The sequence below is a fragment of the Typopeltis vanoorti genome, chromosome 18 (assembly GCF_054136105.1).
Source record: "Typopeltis vanoorti isolate ZY-2024b chromosome 18, IOZ_Tvanoo_1.0, whole genome shotgun sequence".
Lineage (NCBI taxonomy): Eukaryota > Metazoa > Arthropoda > Arachnida > Uropygi > Thelyphonidae > Typopeltis > Typopeltis vanoorti.
Genome location: NC_143566.1, coordinates 5,039,802 through 5,064,042, shown reverse-complemented (window position 1 = coordinate 5,064,042; position 24,241 = coordinate 5,039,802). Strand labels below are relative to the sequence as shown.

General features: G+C 39.5%; 1 protein-coding gene across 5 annotated transcripts in view; it reads right to left on the bottom strand.

The window, feature by feature from the left end:
* Positions 1-5,505: 5,505 nt before the first annotated feature.
* The window catches only part of LOC150096464 (kazrin-like), a 686,592-nt gene continuing 667,856 nt past the window's right edge, over positions 5,506-24,241 (bottom strand). For 4 of the 5 annotated variants that reach the window (XM_090408269.1, XM_090408271.1, XM_090408270.1 and 1 more), the window contains one exon: positions 5,506-6,505. The gene's annotated coding sequence lies outside the window, so the exon portion shown is untranslated. Of the gene's footprint in view, positions 6,506-23,361; positions 23,433-24,241 lie in introns of all 5 variants that reach the window. The other variant, XM_090408272.1, reaches the window with a different exon arrangement.

The following is a 24,241-nucleotide window of genomic DNA, read 5'->3' as shown; positions in this document are numbered from 1 at the left end:
TTCGTTTCTGAATCCTGTCTGCCACCCCACAGTTCCCCAAGAAACCCAGGTGACCAAAGCTGTGCACAGCAGTGAAGATGTGGCCAAATCATAGCCTTATACAGAGGAATAATAACTTCCATATCTTTACTTGTTAGCGTGTTTTTCAACATACAAGTAATCCTTGTGTTGTATTTGAGTATTTTACCAACTTTTGCAATACGCACTTTAACATAATAATTCTCTAGCCTCATCAATTTCCTGCAATCTGATACCATCAATATGATATACCATATGCCTTTTCAACTTCAAGTGCATAATCTTACATTTTGCAACATTAAATTTACAATCATTGTGAGTATCCTGAGAGTGAATGAGGTTAATGAGAGATACAATAGGTATTATGTGTATAAAGGTTAGCGTGGATCTTTCTGATGAATCTTTTGGCTCCATGGAGATATCTACATAATAATAATAATAAACAACTGAAAGATAGTTTGAAGCCAACTTTATTTTCATACACTATTTCTCTGCATAAATCTCCCTCCCATTCAATGCTTTCTCCACATAATTTTTCCAAGCTCTTCAGTTGTTTTGAACCATTTTCTTGCTTCTCCTTTGACCTGTATGTCATTTTCAAAATGAATATTCTTGAGATTTGTCTTCAATTTAGGAAATAAAGTCCAGTGGAGCAAAGTCATAAGTGCAGGGTGCAAATTTCACAATTTGAAATCAAATTTCTTCATGTGAAGTGAGTGCGCTCACATGTGGCCTTGCATTTTCATTTTGTAAAGCAGTGCCTGATTCTTGGCAAGACATGATTAATTTGTTAACTTTTTAAAAGTCTTCACATAGCTTTGTAAATTTATTGTTGTTTCTTTCACCATACAGTTCTTGATTGATGCCTTTATTGTCCAAAAGACAGTAAGCATGCATATTCAGGCAGAGATCTAAGTCTGAATATTTTGACCATTGGTGAGCAATGATAGTGATAATTTGCAGGCTGAAATTTCATTTTGGGGTGAAAATGATGGACCCAACTTTTGTCCTAAGTGATGATTTTAAGAAGAAAAGCATTGCGTTTTGTTATTGCATCCCAATTATGCAATAATTTGGTAGATTCGCTCAAATCCAATATTCTATTTTAGTGTTAGAATATCAGCAATTTTTCTACTTATATAAATATTCTGTTGTAGTCTTGACTTTGCACTTCAAGATCAGTCACTAATATCAACTCTTACATTGCTGTTTATTGTTCTTCGTGCCGAATGACATACAGTACTAATATCTAGAGTTGCTTCATCATAAAAAAGCATGTAAAGTACTCACAGTTTTGTGTTTCAAAAATTCAATTACTACATGCTTTATATATTTTGACAAACCTGTAAAAGACTTGTTCATTGTGTATGTATGAGCAACAACCCAGTTTTATGCTACTGCAGCAGGAGATGAAAGAACAAAAGAAAACTAGACATGTCTCAAGGCCTCCAAGACCTGTGTGTGTGTGTGGGGGGGTATTTCTTTTATTATTATTACACCCTTCATGGAGTCAACAGATACACTTTTAAATTACTGAAATGTAAAGCCAAAAGGCTTCAGTATGGCATTAGTAAGTTATTAAAGTGGAGGATATTATTAATCTATCTGTATTTTATAGCCAAATATAGGAAGAAACTTAAAAAATTTCAAAATTTACCAGAAAGTTCATGAGAAGATAACTTTCAGCATCAGAGTTGCCTTGACTCTGACCAATTAAAAGACCCAATTTGTGCTCAGGATATGTTTGTCTTTTATTAGTGCTTAAAATTAGGTTTCACTAGCCTGACAGCTATTTCGAACTGTTGGTTCTCATCAGAGACCAGGCAGGAACCAAATGTCAAATCATTCACATTCCAGAAACTTGAAGCAGGCAACTTTTGAAAGGCCACAATCCAGTGACTGCAAACCTGTCAGTGCTCCAAAGGGTTCACCGTCTCAACTAGCTACAAAGTATTTTGAAAGTTTATTTTTCACTTGGTTAGAGTATAATAAATTTAGTTTAATCCTTTATCCAAGTGTGAGCAAACAAAGTTTGCGCCTGAAAGTATCTTCAGGACCGGGTTAAGGTAGTACAACACCAGGGCAACTCATTGCAAAGGTGGAGCAAGTTACCAACACTCCTATCTCAGTATCTCCTATAATGCAAAACACATCTCCTTACGGATATGTCTAATGTTATGCATTAAGGGAAGGGCCACTACCCAGACTAGTTTTGACCTTTATTGAGGTAGAATGGGAGTTCATGCCTTTCATCACTGGCCTCTTTAGATTTAAAAAAAAAAGTTGTGCTGAGAGTCAGCTTGATAGTGAGAGAGGAGGAGAAAAGATAGAGTGGATAGTAGTAGATACTTAAAAGAAGCCTCAGTCGATCTACTTGGCCTGACTTAAATGTCAGCACCAAGCAGATCTCCGACATTATCTCCCTCCATCCGTTCTTTTCAGCTTTCCCCGGTCAGTCACCTCTTCAGGTGTCTGCCCGAGGAAAGCAGGGAAAAACATATGAAAGAAGCAGCACATGAAAAAGAGGAACTAGTAAATAACATTAAAAATTACATATAACAATTTGTAAGAAACTAGGTAAATTCTGAAATTTCAACCTGAATGACCAGTTTAATACTGAGAAGAGCAGGGGCAGAGCCTGGCCTGGGTGATGCAGCCCACAAGGAGCTGCACCGCCTCGGTGTAAGCCTTCGCAGCCCAGGTTCTCAGGATACCCCCTCCTGTGTGGAATAGACATAGACCTTTTTTACAACAAAAATTCTAATCTGAAAGAGGACAAAAAGAAGAAAAAACAAATCAGAATTCCCCCCCCCCTCTGGCAGATCGATACTAGGAGTCGACTGACTTGTTAGGCGAGGTTTATATCCTCCTGCTGTCTATTGTTGTGGGTTTTAATAATGAGATCTGCTAATTTGTCTCCACGGACGTGGTTTAGCTTGTAGAGGCCTCTGTGCAGTGCTAGTCCCACGTCGTCCTCTGCATCGATAAGACCAATGATCTTTTCAGGAGTGATTTCATCTATATTATCGACAAACACGTCGTTCCATTCTGCACTGACGACTCTTGGCCCGTTTTGTCCTGTGAGTATCAGTTGAATGTCTCCGAATGTTTCTATTGCTTTTCGTAGTCTCGCCGCCTCCTCGGGGAAATCTTTTAAGAGATGCAATATAGGCGCATTGGCCTTTGCGTGAGGGAACTTTGTGGATTCTGAAGTTGACTTTATATTTCCAACTTGTGCTGGACTTCCTTGTTTCGATTTTTTAATATTTACTTCTTCAGGGCTGGCTGGCCTCTTTTGTGTGGTTTCTGCATTGTTGATTTCCATATCTACTGCCTCCGTGTCCTCGTCTATTGTGACTGCAGTGATAGTTCCGTTTTGTTGGTGCTTCTGGTTATTTTCGGTTGCTACGTCTGTAGTGGCGGTTTGATCGGTGGCCAGTTCCTCCTGCCCTTCATCTCTCCTGGTTGCAGGCTTCTCCACTGGTGTACTTGGCAGTGTTTCGGAGGTGGCGGCATGATTCTTTGTTGTTCCCTCATGCGCGGCCTTCAGGGTGGGGAACTCATTCGGTTCTGCGCCAATAACATTTTGGGCTGTTGTTTCCATGTTGGGCGTAATAGTGCCTCCCAATTTTTCGGCCAGATTTCTGTCCGGACAGGTGTCTATTTTATGGCCGTTAATGCTGCATTTTAGGCATGCCGATTGGCACTGTGCTAGTGTATGACCCACTGTTAGGCAGTTCTTACACTTTAACTTCGGACACTGGGCCCCGAGATGAGTCAGGGCTCCACATTTAAAACATTGCCTCTTTACTCCCGGGTAACTCACCATTACCCTGGCCGATCCGATCATTACAAAATTTGGAACTTCTGTTTTCATCGTTAACGAGAACGTGACTTCCTCCGACATCCATTTAGGGTAGTCAGCGTCTTTGCCTACTTGGACATCTCGTACGGTTCCCCATTTCGAAAAGACTTGATTAATTATGTCGTTGCCTCCTTCTAGGTATTCCAGAGGGAATCACTCTATTCTCATCTTTTTAGAGATGCTACCAACGACAAAAGGATGGCAAAGTTTCCCTTCACACTCAACCCCTTTGAGTAGTTTCTCCCTTGTTGTTGTATTTTTACAAACTACTTGATATCTGCCACCCCCATAGGGGGTAAAGCCAGAAATATTATCTGCCCCTACGCAGTCAATTAGCGTTTTTGCAAACGTCCTCTTGTGTACACTTGCGTCGATTTCGAACCCGAGGTTTCTTACTCTCAGTAGAGCCGAAGACATACTTCAAAAAAAAGGGAAGAGTAGACCCTTGTACGATCCGAGTCCACAAAAGGACAGACCTATAGAAAAGGCCAAGCTTTCCCTGTTTGCAGATAAGAAAAACCTGTTAAACTTAGGTACAGGGGGAACACAAAGAACCAAAGAAGAAAAAAAAGACAAAGGGTTCTTACCAAGGCAGCAGGACTGTAATAGGAGCTCTCTCTCGGGGTCTGGAAACTGGAATCCAAGGCTGGGATACGTTCACTGCAGAGCTGGAACATGGAGCTTTCTCTCGGGGCCGCTAAATCAGGTCTCATCAGTGAGTAGCTAGACCTAGCAAACAAAGTTTGCACCTGAAAGTATCTTCAGGACTGGGTTAAGGTGGTACAACACCAGGGCAACTCGTTGCAAAGGTGGAGCAAGTTACCAACACTCCTATCTCAGTATCTCCTATAATGCAAAACACATCTCCTTACGGATATGTCTAATGTTATGCATTAAGGGAAGGGCCACTACCCAGACTAGTTTCGACCTTTATTGAGGTCTCTTCAGTAGGAGCTTAAGGTGTTGTACCACCTTAACCCAGTCCTGAAGATACTTTCAGGCGCAAACTTTATTTGCTCACACTTGGATAAAGGATTAAACTAAATTTATTATACTCTAACCAAGTGAAAAATAAACTTTCAACATCTTTCTCTAAATCCAGAGTAAATTATTAAAAAAGGGTGGCACACCAATTGGCAATTCCTATAGGTGGAGATGACTTGCTAATGCTTCTGCCTGATATCTCCACTTGGGCCTGGCTCCTGCTGAAGAGACCTCAATAAAGGTCGAAACTAGTCTGGGTAGTGGCCCTTCCCTTAATGCATAACATTAGACATATCCGTAAGGAGATGTGTTTTGCATTATAGGAGATACTGAGATAGGAGTGTTGGTAACTTGCTCCACCTTTGCAACGAGTTGTCCTGGTGTTGTACCACCTTAACCCAGTCTTGAAGATACTTTCAGGCGCAAACTTTGTTTGCTCACACTTGGATAAAGGATTAAACTAAATTTATTATAGCTACAAAGTAATCAGTGCTTGAAAGGGTTACTGGAAAACTCCACCCCAAAACTGAGCCAAACTTCAGCTTGGTACAACAAGAGGCAAATACTCTCACTGCTTAACTTTTAGTGTGTGTGTGTGTGTGTGTGTGTGTACACACAATGGATGGATCAATAACATCTTCATTTTAATATCAATTTTTAATACTTCTTTATACACACAGCTGACAACAAATTTCCATTTCTAGGGATTAAATTTTTTGTCTGATATCCCATGGCTTAAGGTTTTAATATTAATTAAAAGCTTCATCAAATGCAATAATCTTTTTTTTTAACCTCCCTACCAGCGAGGTGGATGAAATAGTGAGATCAAATGGCACTTCTTATCTATGTTATTCAACGCATGTTACAGAATCATATCCATATTTAGCTGGATGTCTATAGATGTCATGGCCGGTTAGGGGGGGTTAAACATGCAGGGAAAAAATCTGTTTTTTAGGCTCTAAAATTTGCCCCAGGGAAACTTATAAATGCCATAGCAATATTTGACCACATGTGATGATAATTAACTGACATTTTTTTCCTTCTTTTGTAATTAAATGAAGAATGAACAACGTAGCAGCAAGTCATAATAACTTTTTTTAGTTTTTCATTTCCTAGAAATTTTAATCAATTTTATTCATTTAATCTAATTAGTCAAGACAGATAATTATCATGTTAAATGATAACACATTCTATTAAATGAGTACTTTAAAGCAGTGGACTAAAATAATAAATACAACATACCATTATAAGCGAAGTGGAAAAATGAATTCTTTCTTATTTAAATATCACAGCCTATTTGGTAATAGCTACTGTATTTGCCATTGACCCTTTTAAACTTCAAGGCAGCCACTCGTCAAATGTACTGTTCTATTATATATAACTATATTACACTATACAAATGACACCTGATAATATAAGCCCACTTATATTTTGTGCGCACATACACTCATTTCCATGACTATCTGGTGAAGTACAATGGGCAACAATGTTCTGACATTATTGACAATACTTGGTCAGCAGCTTTAAATCATTTATGAAACAGACTGCTTTATTGTCTCCAATCTTCCAGCAAACAATTAATGAAAATTCTTCACTGGACTGAGATTAAACAGTTGACAGAAGCAAACAAAAGCGTACCTAGAAAATAAACAAATGTCATTAAAAGTGAAAATGTATTCCATCAGATACTAAAGACAATTTATCAATAAAACATTATTATTATTCGTGACACCTCCAAGGAGTCCGAAGACCCATCATGGGAGGACACCTATTGTACAACTCTCCATCTCCACCACTACACCGAACCTCTACTACCAATCATCTAGCGCCATGATGCAAACATGTAAACAGTATTGCAGTATATGTTAATTTTGAAAGTCAATGGCCTGGTTAATTTAAAACTCTGCCTGCAGTATTCAATGGGTGGATTGAGTAACTCAATGATACCATTGCCAGTCCCAAGCCTAGATAAAGGAGGAGGGTTTGGCAAAGGGCTAACAGCCCAATCCTAGAAAAAATATTTTGTTGAGAAGGGTAAAAACAATATGAAACTAGATTGACTCTGTGGAAATGATGTATGCAACAGAAAAGGTTGCATGGAATATCAAGATGTTATTACAGGCTGGTAAAATGCAGCAGGAGAATTATTTAAATATGGTATGAATATCACAGCCTTAGGAAAAGGATGGAAAGGACAAGGAGTAATTAAAAAAAAAAAAGATTATAAGTTATACTTTAGTGGTCTTATAAAATAAGGAGAACATGGAGTAGGTTTTATTATAATAAAAAAGATCTACAAATCAATATTAGGATTTACACCAATAAATGAGAATGAATAAAAGATGAATTTCATAAAAATCCACTTATAAATATTTATGGTCCTATTGAAAATACTGATGAAAACGTTGTCGTAATTCGAACATTTTGTCATAAAAATGTTCGAATTGTTGAACACTTTTATGATGATTTAAAAAAAAACATGTAAGGGCATACCAAAAACATTGTATTAAGAGATTTTAATGTTAAATATATATAAACATTCTAAGCAGCAGGCTAGAAGAATCACAACTGGTGTATGGAAAGCAAAGTCTGAGTATGAAAAGAAACTGGCTCTGCATGCTAAAAACAACACACAAGAATTCTATCAATATGCAAGTATGAATAAGAAAGAATAACTCTAAATACTGATGGTGTGAGGGTTACAGATGCAGAAGAGGTTGTTCAGTTAATGAGTGCCCATTTTGTTAACCCCCCCCCCCCCAAACAGCCATGATGTCTATAGACATCCAGCTAATCTGGATATGACTATATAACACCTATTGAATAACATCGATAAGAAGTGCAATTTGGTCTCACTATTTCATCCATCTCGTCAGTAGGGAGGTTAAAAGCTATCAACCTGGTGTACACAACATTGAGCTCACTGTTGCCTTTTCACTAGATGAAGAAACGCAGGTGTATGAGGATGAGGTATTAGAGCTGTTGCACAAATTGAATAAGAATTCTGCAATAGAGACTGATGGGATATCAGCACATGTGCTAAAAGAGGAGTGTTCAGCTGAACTGGCCATTCCTTTCACCAGGCAGTTTAATACGAGTCTCAGAACAGGGAAGATTCCGCAGGAATGGAAGGAATGTATGGTGTACAAAGGTGGTGCAAAGACCGATGTTTCCAACTATCGACCAATTAGTATCTCAAGAATGAGGGTGAAGATTTTGGAAAAATTGATTAGGGCTTGCATTCAGAAATGGGTTGACAGTGAATCTCTATTTTGCAAAGAACAACATGGGTTTACTAAGGGAAGGTCATGTTTTAGCAATTTACTCACATTCTATAACAATGTTACCATTGAACTAGACAAGGGAAATGGATACACCATGATACTTTTGGATTTTGCTAAGGCTTCTGACAGAATACATGTTGGTAGACTGTTGCATAAATTGGAGAAAATAGGTTTGGGTTATAGAATATTAGCATGGATAAGAGGATAGGTTGGTAGACTATTGCATAAATTGGAGAAAATGGGTTTGGGTTATAGAATATTAGCATGGATAAGAGGATAGGTTGGTAGACTGTTGCATAAATTGGAGAAAATGGGTTTGGGTTATAGAATATTAGCATGGATAAGAGGATAGGTTGGTAGACTGTTGCATAAATTGGAGAAAATGGGTTTGGGTTATAGAATATTAGCATGGATAAGAGGATGGCTGACTGATAGATATCAAAAAGTGGTATATGGGGGATCTGAGTCTACAATATTTAAGATAGACAGTGCTTCTGTCACTTCGGACAGCTTCTCTCTGATTCCTGATGCTGCCTTAAGCCTCTATATATGGCGTCGCTAGACCTCCAAAAGACCTTTGATAGAGTCACCATTCCTGCTCTCCTTCGAGCGCTGTCTATGCTGGATGTTCAGAACCCTTTCTTTCCAATGTTATGGAGCTATACTTGGGTAGTTCCACCACTATCACTACAGGGTCCCATGTGACTTCTATTCCCGCAGTGCAGGGTGTTCACCAGAGTGATCCTCTATCTCCCCTTTTCTTTAACTGCATCATAGATGAGTTTCTTCACTCTCATCCTAGCCATATAAGCTACTCTATAGGTGCTTCTTCCTTTAATGCTATGGCCTTCACAGACGATCTTATTCTCGTAGCCTCTACTAAGGTAGGCTTGCAGGAACTCCTTGACTGGGCAGTTGGCTTTTTCCCTATTCGAAGCCTTTCTATTAACGTAGAGAAGTCCTGCTCTTTAGTTCTTGTTCCCTCTGGTCGTGACAAGAAGCTTAAGGTCAAGACTATAGAGTTTCCCCTGCACGGGAGGTCGTTGCATGCTTTGACCATCCTGGAAGAGTGGAGATACCTCGGTATCATGTTCACCCCAAAGGGAAGGTCTTCTGTCCCTTCGATCCTAGAAGCTGGAATCGCTTCTTTGAGGAAAGGTCCTCTCAAGTCCCAACAAAGACTGTTTCTCCTTTCCCACTATCTCCTACCTCACTTCTACAAGTTGGTACTTGGTAGGACATATATCTCGGTACTGTCTTGAATGGACAGGGCTATCTGTTCAGCCGTGAGATCATGGCTCCAACGGCCACCTGGGCGAAGGACTAGGGGGGAGGTTCCATCACTTAGATGGCTGATCCCACAACTGCAGTTAGAACTATCTTCTTCCCCTATCTGCAGAGAGGCTTTCTATAGCTTATTAAAGCAAGAAGACTTTAGGCAGGCTAAAGGCTGTCCCATTATCAAGGTACCTTAATTGAGTCAGCACCTGCAGAACAGAAGAGATGGGCATCTCTGCTGCACTGTTCCGTAGATGGTGCTCCTTTAATATAGTCGTATCTGGTGCCTCCTCAGCATGACTGGGTAAGGGATGGCATCAAACTCCTCCCTGGATTTGAGTATATCGACCTTATCAGGACGAGGATCAATGCCCTGCCTACTCGAGCCCGCACAGCTCGATCGGGTAGTGATGACTCCAACTGTAGGGCTGGCTGCCAGTACAGTGAGACATTGTCTCATATAGCCCAGTGTTACTTCCACACCCATGGAGTCTGGTGCAGAGGCATGATGCTGTGGTCTCTATTCTGAACAACCGCTTTAAGAACAAAGGTTTGGAGACCGCAGTGGAACCACATTATAGGACCTCCGCGGGTTTGCGTAAGCCAGACTTAGTGATTAAAAGAGATGGTGATGTTTGGGTAGTTGCCCAGGTGGTGAGAACAGGGCACCCAGTAGCCTATAGCCATAATAATAAGGTAAACTATTACAAGAATAACCAAGATATAGTTAGTAAGATATGAGAGAAGCATGGGGCAACTCCGAGGCTTACCAGTGCCACCATCTCTTTACATGGAGCGCAGATAGCTATAAGGACTTAAAACAGCTTGGGCTTATGCAGAAGGATATAAAAGTTCTTTCCTTGAGGGCCCTACTGGGCACACTAGTGGCATGGCATTGCCACCAGAGTATGACTTCAATGATAACTAGAAAAGGCATAGGATAAAACATTTGTAAAGGCTTAGGCCTATATCAAGTCTGGACGTGATGTAAGGGTAGTACTGCCCATAACCAGTACAATGATTAATAATAATAGAAGAAACAAGCAGTTCAAAGGAAAAATACAGTGGGAAATATAACAGTTCATATTTGGAATTTGGGTTTACTTGGTGTGGAGATGAAAGTGAACAGAAACCTCAATGTGTTTTGTGTTAGGAAGTGTTGTCGAACAAGTGCATGAAACCTGAGAAACTCCAATGACATTTAAAAATTAAACATTGTGATGATGTGAAAAATAAGCCAATTGAATTTTTTCAGCGACGCATAGGGACATTATATCATGGGAAAGATACAGTTTCATCCATGAGTTCGATTAATAGCAAAGCACTGGAAGCATCCTATCTCTTAAGTTTGCGCACAGTGAAAACAGGGAAACTTAATTGTATCGGGGAAAATTTACTACTTCCAGCTATAAAAGATGTGGTAAATGTTTGGTAACAAGTTACTAAAAGATGTTGATTTTATTCCTCTTTCAAATGAAAGAATTAATATTATTATTAATAATAATAAAGAATGAATCAAAAGAGTTAAGAAGAGTCCTTATTATGCGTTACAAACAGACGAGACTACTGATGTTACAAATGATGTGCAGTTAATATGCTATGTAAGATATGCGCATGATAACAACATCTCATGATGATATCCTGTTTGGTAGAACTTTGTCATCCCGAACAACTGGAGAAGAAATATTTCACACTCTCAATAATTACATAATACACAAAGGGATCTAGTGGGAAAATGTATGAGCTTCTATTTGGATAGAACTCGCATCCTTACAGGCAGGCATAGTGGAGTTGTTTCTAAGGTCAAGGAAGTAGCTCCGGATATGAATTGGGTACATTGTTTCAAATATAGGGAAGGGTTAGCCTCTTTCTAACTGATAGACATTCAGTCTATTCTCGTAGGAAGCATTCCATTACCTGTAACAATCTTGGCCACTCACCCCTTGGATCCTCTCCACCACTTCCTCATCTCCAAAGAATCCTGGTAACCAGATTGACATGAAGTAGTCCAGATGTGGTCTTATTAAAACTTTATAAAGAGGAATAACTTCTCTATCCCTTCTTGTCGTTGTGTTCTTCAACATTCATCTAATCCTCTGTCCAGAGGATTAGATGAATTTCATTAACAATCACTCTTCTTAGTTTTGTATTATTGGCAAACAATTGATTATTTCTCCTTAAATTATTTCCGATGTCACTGATGTATAAATTAAACAGATGCAGATCAAGAACTGAGCCATTCTGTAAACCAATAGTCAATGCCATCTCATGGATTCTATTCTCCATACACTATTCTTTGATGTCAGTCTTTCAGCTATCCCCTCATTATGTAAGTCAGCAGCATCATATCTGGTATAATTTGTTCTAATGTTGGTAACAGAGTTCCATGTGGTATCCTGTCAAATGATTTTGCAAATCCCAACAGTATAACATGGGGTCAACAAATTATACTTGCCATGCAAAACATTTATTCGCCCAAGATTTTATTATTATTATTAGACTCCCAGGGAAGCCATATATCACCCACACCAGCTGATATACTTTCTCATAAACTCATTCACACTATATGCACTCACTATTTCAACAAGCAAACTATTCCACCCACTCGCAGTTATTATTATTAACTTCTGACCTCCATGGAGTTAGAGACTCACCTTGGGAGAAACACACTATTGCACTGGTGCACCCAGGGAGGGGGCCAAGGGGCCCTGGCTCCCCCCAAAAGAAAAAGGGGAAAAAAAGACTAGAAAATTTTTCAAAAATCTTTTCCTAATGAAATTTATTATTATTATTTTTATTACTGTTGTGTCGTGTCTTCTATTTCTATACCACTGTACTTATGAATTAGTGGTCGCATAAGGTGGGAATATCCTCTGGCTCTCGGGAATCACGGCCATTGTGAACACAAAGCAAACAAAGTAGTGCTCTGGCGATACTTTGTTTGTACTAGCCAGGCCAGAGATCACGGGTATCATGTATTGGCGATCACTGCAGATACTTTCATAAGTCGTATGCAATGCATAGTGTGTATTCTCAAATCATCTACTCATATCGCCCCCCCACCCCCCTCCCCAAGATTAAGTTATGAGTACTCGGCCCCCTCCAAGATTAAATCCTGAGTGCACCACTGCACGTAAAGCTAATTCAACTGTGCCTTAAACTGATTTCATGTCTCAACATCCACAACACACTCCGTCAATGCATTCTATTCACCAACCACTCTCCATGTAAAGAACCTACTCCTCACAACCCTCCTTATGCAGTTTCTAGGTATGACATCTTGTTCTAGCCCTCTCTCCCAATCTATGAAAAATCTTTTCCATGTCAACCTGATAACAACCCCTGACTAGCTTATATGGCTCAATCATATCCACTCCTTCTCCTATTAACAAGGCTTTGCAGTTTACATTCTCTCAATCTATCCTTATACTTCACATTCCAAAGCCCACTGACCACATTTGTGAATCTTCTCTGGACCCTTTCTAACATATCTTCATCATCATGAAACCCAGTTACCAAATCTCTGCACAATAATCCATATGAGATCTTATACAATGGCATCATAACCTCTCTATTTCTACATGTCAGGGTCCTCTGCATCATTGCCTATCTGATGTGACATCTTCACACCTTGTGCAATATGGTGCCTGAATTTCAGGTCTTTGTCCACCACTACCACTCCCAGATCTCTGGGAGTGGTAGTGGTGGACAAGTAGGTAAGTGGAACTGTCATCCCAATATCATTACCATACAAATTTTTAATAACAATGGCCCCAAAACTGACCTCTGTGGCACACTTTCGGGGTGGCACAATCCCATATACAACTTTCTGATACCTATCTGACAACCGGTAACTGATCCAACATAGAGAAGTCTGCTATCCAATCCCATCTGTTTTAATTTATTTAACTGCTTGTCATGTGACAATCTATCAAAAGCGTTTGTAAAATCTAAGTATACAGTGGTATATGCATCTCTCTTGTCTAAGACATTTGTCATCTTGTTAGAGTACCTAAGTATGTTAGTAAAACATGATCTCTCCTAAACAAACCCATGCTGATAACTACAGAGAATATTGCAGATTTCAGTATCCTACTTCTCACCAAATCTCTCTAGTACCTTCACCACAACCCCAGATATACAGATTGGCCTATAATTTGTAGCCACAGCCTTATCGCCACCTTTATGCAGTGGAAACAACTTTATCTTCTTTCCACTTGCTTGTCACCTGTGCTGCTGCAAGACTCTTATTAAACAGGGATGCCAATGTTTCTGCTAATTTCCTAGAGCAGTGGTGGTGAACCTTTTTATGTGTGTGTGTGCCAAAAGTTTATGAATCGAGTTGCTGACGTGCCAGCATGTGCCAAAAATTTACAAATCAATTGATGACGTGTCGGGCAGTTTTTAGTAAGGGAAAAATTAATTAATTTATAATAATATATATTTTTTTAATAATTATTTATAATTTTATAAATTATAAAATTCAGTGTAAAAAGTATTATTAAATTGATTTTAATGTTGGTTTGAAAAAAAAAAAAAAAAACGGTAATGAGAAAAATATTTATACATTGTAACTCATCATAGAAGTCAGCTGAGCAGGGAAAGCTCAACTTATCGGCGAAATGCTTACAGGATTTACTCGAATATAACTTGCCCTCGCGTATAACTCGCACTCCTGAATTTACTTTATGAAAAAAGACATCAAAAAGTTTTGCATAGTATCTCGCACACGAAAAATGTTTAAACATGTTTACATTGAGGCAATAGTAACTTGCTCCCCGGTAACAACGTACTCTCCCAAAAGCCATTATACTGCAGATGCAAGAAAAGCAAGTGTAGTTTTATTGTATCTGAATAAGGTACAGAGGCTTTTGCAGTCTGTGTAATATATTTCTCAACATATAGTGTGATTCATTAGTTAGAGCAGTTTTTATTCCGGCTGTCTCTAATTGCACTATTATTGTCCCCTCTCACAGAAACTATGCTGAACAGACTCAAGTCAAGAACTGTGTGTCAGTGCAACCATATGTTGCACTGAAAGACAGTATCTAACTAACTAACAAACACTTATTTCATGTTCAATTAGGTAGAAATAAGTTTTGTTTTATTGCATTTGAAATTCTCGATGTCATTATGATCATGCCATATAATTACAGTGACCATACGTCCTTTATTTCACTGCTCTGTCCTTTAGATTATTTTTTTCTAAAATGGCCATTTTGTCCTTTATTTTGTGAATTGAAATAGTAAATTGAATATTAATGACAACATATTTAAAGATGCAATTCATAAATTGTACCAAACCTACACTGATTATTTAAATAACAGGAACAGCTGTTTCGTGGAAATGGAAGTATTTGAATGGGTCCTACTACGAGAAATCCCCACCCTGAGGGTGAAGATCGAGGAAAGTGTTTTATACATTTCCAGTCACTGGAACTTAAACATAAATGACGGTGAACTATTTGATGAAGTTTCGTGTATTAAAAGTTATGTCACCAGTGAAAAGATCGAAGAATGGTGACTTATGTGGAATTATAAAGCAGGTGATTATAATAGTCTTAGATCTCAACTTCGGGAAGTTTCATGGAGGGAGGAATTGGAAGGCCGGGATAATATTAGCGCATGGGAAATTGTGAAAGAATATTTGTTAGCAGCAATGGTAAGTTGTATACCACGATTGAAGAAGAGGACACAATTTGGAGTAAAGTGGATGACAAACAATATTAAACAGGAATTGCATGCGAAAAAGAGGCTATGGAAGAGATATAAGGAGACAGGTGAAGAGAAGATGCGTGAAGAATATAAGACACAGGCCAGAAGAGTGACTAGTGTGGTAAGGAAAGTGAAACTGGAATATGAGAGGAGATTGGCCTTAAGATGACAAAGATGGTTTCAGGACTGTACAATTTTGGTTATGAGGATCAGCTGAGGGAATGTGGACTGCAGAGTTTGGTGGATAGAAGGAGGAGAGGTGATATGATTGAGACCTTTAAACTGTTGAGAGGTGGTTAGAGGGTTGACACTGGGGAGTTCTTTCGCTTGGTTGAACAGCGGGAAGGAGTGATGAGAAGAGGCCATCCCTGGAAGTTACGAAAGGAAACTGTGAGCAAGAGGGTAAGGAGTGGTTTCTTTGCATGGAGGGTGGTTGAACCGTGGAATGAATTGCTTGATGGAGTGGTGAGAATGAGAACAGTCAATGAGTTTAAGGAGTGGTATGATAGACTTTGTGTTTCTTAGGGGGGGGGACCTCCCCTCGATGAGTCTTGACAGACTATGTTCTAAGGAAGGACCTCCCATGATGAGTCTTTTGACTCCATGGAGGCCTGAATAATAATAAAATGACATAGTAGGGTTGAATATTTTAAATATTTAGCAGATAAACATGTATCTTTTAAAAACATTTTAAAAATCGTTGAATTTTGCTGATGTCTACCAGGATCTAATGCCCCCACTGAACAAGTATTTTCATTAGTGAAAATAAGCAGACCAGCGGAAAAAACCCAAAAAATAGATACATTGAAAGCATGCATTTATACCAAATACAACTTTGATATGAATTGAATACAGTTTTATGAATTTTTAAAACACAAACCTGATTTATTAAAAAAAGTTCATTCTTGTATAAAGTATCAAAATTAAAATTTTTAAAGTAATAATATGATTGTTTAAAATGCTATGTATATGCTTATATTTTACAATAAACGTTATAAAGCTTTTTAGTTTTAGTGAAGCAAATAAATGCAACCTGTTTTTTTTATTATTTATTTATTATGAAACAATTTCTGATTTGTCCTCTATTTTCTCCAATGGTCACTGTACATATAATGCATTCGTGTGTTCACCTGCCAGCTCAACCCAAATTGAAAATGAAACTTTGTGCGAGTTGAACCTGCTGGTAATGAGAAGTTCCGTCGGAATGATAAATGACACATCATTGTGATTGTGTTAAAACTAGGAAATATACAGTGAATGTTGTTTTGACAGTTTCAGATGTTATGCAATTCCGTTGAAGAGAATTAGTATTTCAACTCAACGCTTGTCGGTTGCCTATGTCTTTAGGTCGCGAGATCTTTTGTTAATACTGCATCAATCATATGCACGTCTTCATCGCTGCTCTCTCGTGTAAAACAAAATTTAACTTGTACGTATTGTAATAATTTAAAAAAAAGTTGAATAATTTATAAGCATATAAAAGGATATCACCTATAAATCATTGACGTGCCACCTCTGGCACGCGTGCCATAGGTTCGCCATCTATGTCCTAGAGCATTTGCTTAAGACGTGATCATATGTTATCAAATCCTACTGACTTATTGACATGAAGGTTAATTATTTCCTCAAACACTTCCTGCTCACTCACAATTAAGTCATTCTCTCCTATGTCCTCTACACTTAAAGCTTCTCATGATTTCATCCCGATGAGGATGAAACACCCTTATAAATTGATCACTAAATACCTCAACGATGTTTTCTACAGCAGTTACCATTCCATCCCTTTCATCCATTAACATCATCTTACCATGATCATTCCTACTTTCTACTTCTCACCTATCTAAAAAAAAAACTCCCTATGGTTTTTTCTTTACTTGATTTTCCACTTTCTACTCATACTGCACTGTTGTTGTCCTTACTGAGTCACTCTCCTGGCTTGTTCTTTATACTTTTCATGTAACTGATTATTACCATTATTCATCTTGTACTGAGTCTAGATTGCCTTCTTCTTCCAGATTTCATGCTTAAGTCACTCATTCATCCATCCATTTTACACCTACCTTATTCAGCCTTTTGACCTTTGGCATACAGTCACACACTGATGCTTATATATCTCTTTGCCATTTTCCGAGCAGCCTTTATTTCCTTACTGCTGAACTCCTCATTCCATGTTACTGCTCCAAGCTGTCTCTCCTATGCTTGTCATAATTACCAGCCTTGTACTTCCACATATTTTCGATGGTTGGTACCGTCGGAATCGAACGCGTAACGGTGGAAGACAAAACGAAGCTAAGTTACTGTATTTAGTTATATTTCGTTTATTTAATTATATTTAGTACTTTAAATGTTCTGATGTTTGTACTTTTTTCCCCTCTTATTTATTAATTGAATAATTATTAAAGATTACGCTACTCGGCAGTAAGGAATGATGGTGGATTCAGCAGCAGTCGCAAGTGGCGTAACGCCAAGTCCTCCGCCATTTAAAAACTCAATTATTAGCAATATCATAAAGGACTTTGTGGCATGCAGTACTTGCGGCATGTATGCTTCTCGGGAATTACATATGTGGCTTGTTAAAGAGAGTGGAGAGCGTATGTGCGCCAAATGCAGGCAGTTGGAGGAAATAAATACATTAGATATATCGATATCCGACTTTGTTGCTCCAGGAACGGAGAATAGGAAGACAAGTAGTATGACAGGAGCGAATGAGAAAATAATAGTTGATAGTGTGGAAGGTGTGAGTGACTGTGGAAGTTTAGGAGATGGTTTTGTATGGGAGAGTGAATTTAGATTAAGAGTGACTGACCTGCAGAGGGAGATAGACGAGTTGAAAGAGGAAGTGGAATGTCTAGTGAATGAGAGCAGAAGTATGAAAGATAAGATTAGGAGAATGGAAGAGATAAATGCAAGGCAAATCAGAGTAGGAGAGAGAGAGAATTTAAGGAGTATGAGTGAGAGGTATGGGGGTGCTAGAAGAGGAGAGAATGGAAACAGTAGAAGAGAGGGAATGAGAGAGAGGTATGGGAATGCTAGCAGACGAGAGGATGGAAACAGTAGGAGAGACGGAATGAGAGAGAGATATGGAAGTGCTAGAAGAGGAGAGAATGGAAACGGTAGGAGAGATGGAATGAGAGAGAGGTATGGGAATGCTAGAAGACGAGCGGATGGAAACAGTAGTAGGAGAGACAGAATGAGAGAGGGATATGGAAGTGTTAGAAGTGGAGAAAATGGAAACAGTAGGAGAGAGGGAATGAGAGAGATGTATGGGAGTGCTAGAAGAGGAGAGAATGGAAACAGTAGAAGAGAGAGGTATGGGAATGAAATCAGAGGAGAGAATGGAAATAATAGGAGCGAGGGAATGGTAAGAGGTATAATGTATGGCGACTCAATGATCCGTGGTGTTCAAGATAGGATGCGTGAGGAGTGTTTGCCAGGAGGAGCAATAGAAAGGGTGGCTATGGCAATTAAGAGAGGTGAAAGGGTGGATGAGATGATTGTGATGGTAGGAACGAATGACTTGAGTGGTAATGTAAGTCGGGCAGAAAGAGATATGAGATTTTTGCTTGAGACTGTACGGAAGAAGACAGAGAGAGGAAAAATAGTGTGCGTGTTGCCTAGGTATGATAATGATGAGCTGAGCAGAAGAGCGGTGATATTGAATGGCATAATAGCGAGAATGTGTGACAAGAGAGGACTGGTATATGTGGATGCTTGGAGTGCGTTTGAGGAAAGAGAGGAGTTGTATGTGAGAGACCGTTTACATTTGAATGAGGAAGGGCGTAGGCATCTGGAGAGATTGCTGTTCTGAACGAGTCAGTGTGTCCCAGGGAGGATGATAGCAGGGGTGGCCTCTTGTGGGAATGGATACTTGGGAGAAGGGAGACAATGTCAGGTAACACTGAGCCCAGTGGAGTCTAGAAGGGATAAGGCTGGGTATAGAAACAATGGCATTTATATGCTGTATACTAATGCCAGGAGTATCCGGAATAAGGGAGAGGAATTGGTGGCGCAGATAGCATCAGCCTGGCCAAAAATTATTGCGATCACTGAGACGTGGTTGACAGAAGAGGATATAAAAACAGGTATAGAAGTCGCTGGGTATAGCATTTTTCGTCAGGATAGGAGGGGAAAGCGTGGTAGTGGGGTGCTGCTTATGATAAGTGATGACCTATGTCCTCTAAGAGTGGAAGCTTTGGAAGGAAGTGAGACAAATGATTTTGAGAGCACATAGTGTGAGGTAGAGGTAGGCAGGACAGGATATTTAGTGGGGTGTTGCTACAGACCCAGGAGCACAGAGGATGGGGACCAGGAGATGTTTAGACAGCTAAGTTTGGCAAGTGCAAGAAGAATGATTGTTATGGGAGATTTTAACTTCAGTAGTATAAATTGGAGAGAGGAACATGCATGTAACAATAGGGGAATGGAATTTCTAGAATTCTTGAGGGACAAATGTCTTAGGCAACATGTAACAGAGGGAACAAGAGGTTCAAAAATTTTGGATTTGGTTATAGCATCAGAAGAGTTGATAATAACTGAGTTGACGTCTCTCCCACCAGTTGGAGAGAGTGACCATAGGGTGTTGACATGGAAAATGAATAGACATGCAGGAGTATCAAAGAGACGGGAACTTATGTGGAATTATAAGGCAGGTGATTATAATAGTCTTAGACGTCAACTTCGGGAAGTTTCATGGAGGGAGGAATTGGACGGCCGGGATATCACCAGTGCGTGGGAAATTGTGAAAGAATATTTGTTATCAGCAATGGTAAGTTGTATACCACAAGTGAAGAAGAGGGCGCAATTTGGAGTAAAGTGGATGACAAACAACATTAAACAGGAACTGCATGCGAAAAAGAGGCTATGGAAGAGATATAAGGAGACAGGTGAAGAGAGGATGGGTGAAGAATATAAGACACAGGCCAGAAGAGTGACTCGTGTGGTAAGGAAAGCGAAACTGGAATATGAGAGGAGATTGGCCCTAAGATCCAAAGAAAATCCTAGGGAATTTTTTAGCTATGTGGCCAGTAGGAGGAGAAATGACTGTGGAAGAATGATATTGTGGGATAAAAATGGGAATAGAGTGACTGATGCAGAGGACATAGTGGAATTGTTCAATGAACACTTTATTGGAGTATTTCATCCTAGAGGAGTCAGTTTTAATGCTAGAGGGATAGGACTGGTACGAGGTCTGGAGGTACAGGAGGAGAGTGTGTTTGAGATACTGAGTACTCTGAATGTCAGTAAAGCTGTGGGACTGGATGGTATTTCGCCACGAGTTTTGAGAGAATGTGCTAGCGAATTGACAATACCTTTAACGTGGCTTTACAATGAAAGTCTGGCTTTGGCAAAGGTGCCCAGGGAATGGAAGGAAGGTAAGATAGTGCCATTGCATAAGGGTGGTAACAGACTGGAAGTGTCTAATTATAGGCCAGTCTGTGTGTCATCAGTAGTTGTTAAGATCTTGGAGAAAGTAGTGAGGGACCGTGTACAGCATTGGGCAGATGAGGGTAATGTTATCTGTGAGAATCAACATGGATTTGTGAAAGGACGCTCTTGTTTTAGCAATATGCTAGCCTTTTATAATAAAGTTACAAGAGCATTAGATGAGGGAAAGGCATATACTGCAATTTTCTTAGACTTGGCAAAGGCATTTGACAGGGTGCCACATGATAAGCTGATATTTAAGTTGCAGCACATGGGTCTGGATGTCAGATTGGTCAACTGGATTCAGGATTGGCTGTCTGATAGGTATCAGAGAGTTGTGTATGGTGGAGCAGTTTCCAGGAGGCAGAGGGTTACAAGTGGGGTCCCACAGGGCTCAGTACTAGGACCTATATTGTTTAACCTTTATATCAATGACATAGCCAGTGGATTGCAGGGGGATATTCAGTTGTTTGCGGATGATGCGAAGCTGGGAAGGATTATTAGTAATAGCGCAGATGTGGTAGCCCTGCAAGAGGATTTAAATAAGCTAGATAGATGGGCAAATGAATGGGGGTGTCAGTTTAATGCAGCAAAATGTAAGGTCTTGAGGTTTGGGAAACATCGATGGGATGCTGCATACTCTATGGGAGGAGTTATACTGGAGGAAGTAGGGGAGACAAGAGATCTGAGGTTGATGATTGATAGAAACCTGAAGTTTAGGGGACATATTGCAAAGGTGGTGAAGGTAACACAGAGGATTGCTGCTATTATGAGAAGGACACTGACCTGCAGAGATAAGAGGGTTATCATTCCGTTGTATAAGTCTCTCATCAGACCACACTTGGACTATTGTTCTCAGATTTGGTCCCCAGGATTTGAAGGGGATAAATTAACTGTGGAAAGGATACAAAGACGGATGACAAAGATGGTTTCAGGACTGTACAATGATAGTTATGAGGATCGGCTGAGAGAATGTGGACTGCAGAGTTTGGCGGATAGAAGAAGGAGAGGTGATATGATTGAGACTTTTAAACTGTTGAGAGGTGGTTACAGGGTTGACACTGGGGAGTTCTTTTGCTTGGTTGATCAGCGGGAAGGAGTGATGACAAGAGGCCATCCCTGGAAGTTACGAAAGGAAACTGTGAGCAAGAGGGTAAGGAGTGGTTTCTTTGTGTGGAGGGTGGTTGAGCCGTGGAATGCATTGCCTGATGGAGTGGTGGGAGCGAGAACGGTCAGTGACTTTAAGGAGTGGTATGATAAACTTTGTGTTTCTCAAGGGGGACTCCCCTCGATGAGTCTTGACAGACTTTATGTCTTAGGAAAGACCTCCCTTGATGAGTCTTGACAGACTTTATGTCTTAGGAAAGACCTCCCTTGATGAGTCTTTTGACTCCTTGGAGGCCTGAATAATAATAATAATATATCCTTTCCTTAAAGATGTCTATATATCGCTAGCCACAACCCAGGTAATCACGCTCCACAACTGAAAAAGAGTGTGAAACCGCACTCAAAATAACATCCTCTGATGAAATGCTAAAGCCAGCCTGGTTGGCCTAGTGGTTAGCGTGTCTGCTCTCCAGCCTAAAGACTGTGGTTTGAATCCCACCGTGGGCATGGATGTTTGTGATCGTCTGTGGAAGTACTAGTGATGGTAGTCGGAAGTAGATGCCGTTGGTGTTAGATGATGATGGTTGGTGGAGTACAGTAGATGCCCTCCCTCGATGAGTCCTTGGACTCCCTGGAGGTGTGATGTAATAATAATAATAAGATTTAAAACTCTCAACCACCATGTGCCTTCCTTTACACACCGCCTGATAGTTGTCTTTCAAGAACTAAAGAACGCCATTTTCTTTTATTCCCAGTGCTATCTTCATTCCAATCTATATCGTCATAATTAAAATCATCCATAATAATTACCTTTCCTTTCTTCGCTAAACCCAGTTTTAGAAATTTCTGCATCACCATCTTCCACATTCCTCGGCCTATAGCAACATCCAACTAAATATGTCTTCCTGTCAACTTCCACCTCACAGCCTTATAACTGTTGCCACTATTGCCCCACTTGCATTTCTACCTTACATGGACAAAATTCCCCTGCTATCATCAGCAGCAGCCCCTTCCTACTTGTCCATTCTATCCGTGTGAAAAGCACTGTATCCTTCCACTTCTATTCCTCTTAGGATATCGATATCATCTTCATTCAACTATGTTTCATGTATTCCAATGATTTTGGGGCAATAAACTCAATCAGTGAAACCATTTCATCTCTCTTATTTCTGATAATAAGGGAGACGAAATGGTTTAATACCTCTGGCATGCGTAAATAAACACAGTAGTTCATTTTTAGGTGTATAACCTAAAAAGTCCTACCTAAGCTACTTGTTGGTGGTGATTTCCCCATCACACCTTCCCCCACCTATGCACTTTTATCACTGCTTACCACATATATCCGCTCGGTCTCAATTTCCCCATCAACATCCTGATCTATTCCATTTCTATGCTAATCATTCCAATACATACATTAACTACTACTTCCAACATTCACTCTCCCGATGCCATGTCTCCTTGTCCATCCTGGCTCCCCTGTTTTCCTGTTCCTCCTCCATTCCCATTTTTTATCTCTCACTTTGTAATAAGATCACCCAGAATTTTAATGAGATGTCCCAATAAGTCAATAGGAGTTCTACTGAATGATTAATGGTTGGAGAAGTTATTTATTTATTTTGTATTAAATAAAAAATACCCTATTTTGTTCATTCTACAGCTATTCACCAGCTAGCAATATCTACTCACCACATATGAGTGTATTTGTCGAGCCTTGAGTATAACTTTGTAGCCATTTTCTTTATCCAATTCAAGCATAACTATTATAAAAAAAAGTAAGCAAATTACCTGTCAAGATTACCCATAATAATTATGAAAACATACTATCGTCTATAGGATATCATATTCTTATTCATCCATATCTAATTTCTGCTTTTTACCAACTTTTTTACTTTATCCACCATTCCTGAGATACCAATCAGCCTATAATTTGCTGTTTTCATGTCTTCTTTATGAAAAGAACTATTTTGTCCTCTTCCCCCCACCCCTATCAATGCACCTCCCCAGACCCGAAGCTTTAAATTAAAAGGCTTTGTCAGAGGAGCTGAAAATTCACTTGCACCTTGTCATAATACACAAGCTGAAATTCCACTACATATGTTGTATAAGCATTCAAGTTCTTCTGCAATATTGCAAGTACTTCCAATTCATCTACTTCTATTCTCCCAACAGTCAATGTCAAAACTGGCACTGTGATATCTCCACTCCTGGATGATACACCTTTACATAATGATCACTCAGTAACTCAACACTTTGAGGTAGGCCAAATAAAGTGGCTGCAGAGAGAACTGTCGAGGCCATGTATGGACAGTAGACCCCCCCCACTGTGTGGGCAGTATGTTTGTGAGTCTATCACTTCTCACTGCATATCCCACTTGCTTTTTATCTCTTCCTCACCATATACAATAGATCACAACCCAAACAAATGCAATTTTACTGCAGATCACAAAAGTTCTCCTACAAAAATAGTTAAAAAAAAAAAAAAAATCCAACCATTAAAAAAAAAAAAAAAATCAAAATTCCAACCAAAATAATCATAAAAACCAACAAAATACACCCCCCCCCAACA